The sequence below is a fragment of the Vigna umbellata genome, chromosome 11 (genome assembly GCF_029865625.1).
Source record: "Vigna umbellata cultivar VRB3 chromosome 11, Vumbellata_1.0, whole genome shotgun sequence".
Lineage (NCBI taxonomy): Eukaryota > Viridiplantae > Streptophyta > Magnoliopsida > Fabales > Fabaceae > Vigna > Vigna umbellata.
Genome location: NC_142175.1, coordinates 21,657,174 through 21,662,722, shown reverse-complemented (window position 1 = coordinate 21,662,722; position 5,549 = coordinate 21,657,174).

The window sequence follows — 5,549 nt, the reverse complement described above, 5'->3', positions numbered from 1 at the left end:
TTCTGAGCTCGGCCTATTGGAAAGGGTCCCACAATATCTGTTCCCCATTATGCAAACGGCCAAGGAGATATTAGACTGTGTAACTCTACCGGTGGTAGATTAAGGTTCTTACCATGCTCTTGAAACTTCAAACACTTCTGTATAAATGTTTTGCAGTCCTTTTCTACTGTCGGCCAAAAATAGCCTGCTCTTATGACCTTCGCTCGCAGCGCTCGCTGCCTAGTATGCATTCCACATGCTCCTTCGTGCAGCTCCCTCATAACATATTCGGCTTCCTTCGCGGACACATATTTTAATAAAGGTAAAGAGAACCCTCTTTTGTACAGGTCCTCCCCTATTAGTAAGAATCGAGCGGCTTTCTTGGCTTCAACCGCTCGGATATACGAGTCGCTCTCCTGCTTCTGAATAATCTCTTTGATGTTCTTCCTCCAATTAGGTTTACTGCAAACCTCACGGACCGACAGGCACTCCATCGAAGGACTCATCATAACTTGCCTTATGACCGACGATAAGTGATCCTTCCCCTTGTAATTGGTGAGTTTGGATAAAACATCCGCCCTCATATTCTGCTCTCTCGGCACATGCTTAAACTCCACCGCCGGAATTGCTCTACCAACTCCTTTGTCTTGTGATAATAGCGAAGCAGTTGATCATCTTTGGTTTGGAAACTCTCATTGAGTTGTTCCACTACCAATTGGGAGTCAATCTAGCATTTAATTGAAACCGCCCCTAAGTCCTTAGCCAATTCGAGACCGGCTATCACTGCTTCATACTCGGCCTGGTTGTTTCTTATCTTGAACTTGAAGACGATTGCCTGCTCAACGACAAAGTCGTTCGGTCCCTCCAAAACGATTCCTGCTCCCCTCAGACCGCTCGGATGAACCATCCACATAAAGGGTCCACGCTCGGGAGCATTCTTCTTCCAAAGCTAATTCGACCGCAAAATCGGTCAAGTGTTGTCCTCGGACTGACCGTCGTGGCTCAAATTGTAACCTAAATTCAGATAACTCTACTGACCATCCTACTATTCTCCCGGCCAGGTCTGGCTTTCGTAGGATTTTTGCGATCGGGTGATCCGTTCTTACTACCACCTGGTGACTCTGAAAGTACGGCCTTAGGCGCCACACTGCCATCACTAGGGCCAAAGCGATCTTCTGGACCCGCTTGTACCTTGTTTCCGTGGGTTGCAACGTCCTGCTAACAAAGTACACAAGTTTAAACTCGGGTTGCTCTTGCACCAAGGCTGAACTAACCGTGTCCTCCGAAATTGCCAAGAACAACTGTAATGCGTTCTCTGAATCAGGTCGTCCCATGACCGGTGGGCTGACTAGTATGCTCTTCACCTCGTTGAAGGCTTGCTCGCACTAGTCATCCCAATCAGTACCCGCACTTTTCTTCATGATTCTTACAATCGGTTTTATCCGCTCGTCCAGCTTTGGAATAAAGCGCAACAGTGAAGTCAACCTTCCTACCAACCTCTAAACCTCCTTCAACTTCTAAGGGCTTCTCATCTCAAGTATCGTCCTGCACTTGTCGGGGTTCGCCTCTATTCCTCTGGTTGTTAGCAGGAAACCTAGAAATTTTCCCGCCGGTACCCCGAAAGTGCACTTGGCCGGATTAAGGCGCATATTGTACTTTCGCACTTGACGAAAAACCTCCGCAAGATCCTTCACATGCTCCTCTACCAAACGACTTCTCACCGCCATGTCATCCACGTAGACCTCCATACAACTACCTATCTGACTGGAAAAGACCCTATCCATCAACTGTTGGTAGGTAGCCCCTGCGTTCTTCAAACCGAACGGCATAACCTCATAGCAATAGTTAGACCGCTCGGTGATGAAGGCCATCTTATCACTGTCCGGAGGAAACATAAGAATTTGATTTTATCCTGAATACGCATCCAGGAAACTTAACACTTGGAACCCCGAAGCCCCATCCACTAACGCATCAATACTTGGTAGTGGATAAGAGTCCTTGGGGCAAGCTTTGTTGAGATCCGTGAAGTCCGTACACATTCTCCACTGCCCGCTCGACTTCTTCACCATTACAACGTTCGCCAGCCAAGTTGTATACTTGATTTCACGGATGAAATTTGCCTCCAGCAGCTTATTTACCTCAACTACCACCGTCAGTCTCTTTTCTTCTCCCAGTCTTCTTTTCTTCTGCGCCACCGGTCGGGCCTCCTTAAACAATGCCAGTTTATGCGACATAATCTTTGGATGGATTCCTGGCATATCGGCTGCAGTCCAGGGAAATAAATCCTTGTTCTTCTTCAACTTCGCACCTATTGTCCTGGCTTGCTCTTCCTCCAACTCACTTCCAATGGTAGTAACCTGTTCCTCCTTCTGCCCAAGGCTGAAGGGCCTTGTTTCTCCCATTGGTTCCATCCGATCATGGGTATTAGTTCTCGGATCTAGATCCGCCATGGCTACCTCCGATCGTCTTCTCCTTTGCCGGTTAGGTGGGTCAGATGAAGATGGCTCAACCTTCAGCCCGGCCACATAACATTCTCTAGCTATCCTCTGATCGGACCGAACGGTGCAAATGGTTCCATTGTCCAACGAAAACTTGAGTGTGAGGTGGGGCGTGGAAACAATCGCCCCAAATGCATTTAAGCACGGTCGACCCAACAACACATTGTACGATGTGTTTGCGTCTACCAGCAAAAACCTGGTCTTCAGCTCCTTATTTCGCTCGGTTCCCAAGCAAGTTCTCAGATCTACATATCCTCTCGTATCCACCCTTTCCCCCAAAAATCCTACTATCTGCTCGTTAAACGGGGCTATCAGATCCTCAGATATATCCATCTGCTGGAACGTCTTCCAGTAAAGAATGTTAACAGAACTTCCTTGATCCACCAACACCTTTCCTACGTTGTACCGAGCAATAATAGCTGTTATTACCATCGGATCGTCTTGGTCTGGATCCGGAGCATGAAAATCTTCATCGGTGAACGTGATGGGTGGCATGAAGCGCTTCCTCACATCTACCCGGTGAACGCTCTTAAGCTCCCTTAGGTTTCTCTTCCTTGCTGACGCCGATGACCCCCCAGCAAAACGTCCAGAGATAGTATTTATCGTGCCATGCAATGATCGGTCATGGCTGCGACTTCTACTCCGCCTACGATCTGGGCGTCTATCATCTCTCCTATCACTTCGTTCCACCCAAGCCCTTCTGGGTGGACTTCGCGTCCTCCGTTCCTCCTTAACGAACTTTTTCAGGTGACCCGCCCGGATCAGCTCTTCCACTTTATCTTTCAACACAGTGCAGTCCTAGGTGTTATGCCCTATGTTTAGATGATAGGTACAATGTTTAGTCCCGTCAGCCTTGGGTGATGATCGGCAAGGTCTCACACGAATAAGATCTGCACTCAGGGCTTCTTCCAACACTCTAGCCCTTGGCATATTCAGTGGGGTGTACTTTTCGAATCTAGCCCGTTTTGGGCCATCTCTGTACTTCTGGCCCTTTATCCGTTCGCCGGGTTTGAACGGTTTTTTGCCTTCTTTCTTCTCCTGCCCCGAAGTTGAGCTCTGCTCCTGTTGTCGTCTCTGAACTGCCCTCATCTCTTCTATTCTGATGAACCGAGCAGCTCTCTCTTGCAACTCATCCAAGGTTAACGGGGGTTCCGCAAACAAATTATCAACGAAAGGGGAAGGCCTCAACGTGGTGGCCAGAGTGCTAATGGTAAACTTCTTGCCTACTCCCCTTACTTGCCGAGCGGTCCTATTAAACCGGTTCATGAAGTCTCTAAGACTTTCTCCCTTCTCTTGCTTTATATTCGTCAATTCCAGATACGTCAAATTTCAAGCTCTCCCCACAGAGAAGTGACGCTCGAACATGTCCCTCAAGGTAGCGAAGTTACTGATGGTTCGAGGTCTCAAAGAATGGAACCATCCTAATGCTTCTCCCTTTATTGACAAGGAAAAAACTCTGCACCATACATTTTCACTAGGGGAGTAGATGGTCATGGCGTCGACGAAGGATCTCAAATGCTCCTCCAGATCACCTGACCCATCATACTTCTCCAGGGCCGGGAATGCCCTCTCCAGAATCTGTTCCTCCATGACTGCCGCTGCGAACGGATGCAGAGCTCTCGCTCGGCCGGTTGGGACCGGACGGTTTGCGGCCCGATGCGAGCCAGCCTCACTTTGATCCTCCCCGTGATAATGACTGTCATTGGTAGGATATGTGTCTTCTTCCGAGTCTGGCATCTCTACGATAGGCGGTGTGGGGGCGCGTGCGAAAGATTGACGGTTAGCCTACGCCCCTCTAGCCGCATCACGCTCGCCCCTAAATGTTTCAATCTCTGCCTACATTGCCTCCATCCTTCTTCTCATCTCCTGCATAAACGCTGTCGGGTCCTACTCCATCCTTATGGCCTCAGTAGGGTGTCTTCAACAATCCTCGGCCCCACGGTGGGCGCCAAAATGTTTCTGCTGAAAGGGACCAAGGGAAACTCCTGTTGCTACCGCTCGGGAACGCTCCTCCTTCACCGATCGGTCCTTCTCGCTTCCGCCTTACCTCCTGACTCTTCCTCTCTCAATGTCAAAGTGGGGTGACCTGTAGAAAACACTCTGACGCTCAAGTCAGAATTTATCTTCGCAAGTCTAGTGAAAATTAGTCAAAATCAGACCTTTACCTTCTTAATCGATTGTTATTTATATGGTTTTAAAGAATATTATCCATTAATTTACCTCTTAATGACGATCAATGCTCACCTTAACTGCTCGACAACGACCGTTACCTCATTAATTATGCATTCATTGACATTCAAAAGGTTGTCTCCAGCCAACGGCTGAAGAGTTCACGAGTGCAACCCTGGCGTCCGACCGGGAATTATCAGCTTCCATAACCCTTACATACCCGGTCGGTTTTATTCATACTTCCATCGTCTTTGGACGATCGGTCTAACCTACTCGGTAGTAACACATGTGGTTTGGTCTGGTCTGTTAGTGGAGAATGGTTATGGTAAAATATGTCTAAGTATGTAATGCATTGGACTTTTGGGAGAGGGTTTTCAAAGGTTAAAAACTGGGGAACGAATTGATAAGAGTTTTAAGTGTTGTTGTGCTAGATAATATATTGGATTAACAGGTAGAAATGCAGATGATTTTGAAGCTATGTGATTGACGAGTGAGAGACTAGCATGTGGGAACAAAGTATTTAACAATTTTTTTTTTCTTTTTTCAGTGCAATACCAATTCTATATAACAACACTAGTACAAAACGCGGAAAAGAAGACGGGCAATACGTTGCGGTTTTCAGAGAACCGAAGTATATGTAAAGGCGGTGAAATTTTTGCAATTTAAATGAACTTATAGGCCTCAGTTCCCCTTGAACCAAGGCATAAATGCCAAATTACCTCGGTTAATGGTTAAAACGAGGCATAATCCTTTTTCAAATTGACCTACAACATCGGTTGAGTTGGACAGAGACAGTAAAATGAGTATAGACATCGAGTTTGGTAAAGAACCGAGTCAGTATTAGTTTTTTATCTTCAAAAGTGCAGAACCCAAATCTCCAGTTCGTCTTCCTCTTCTCCGTGC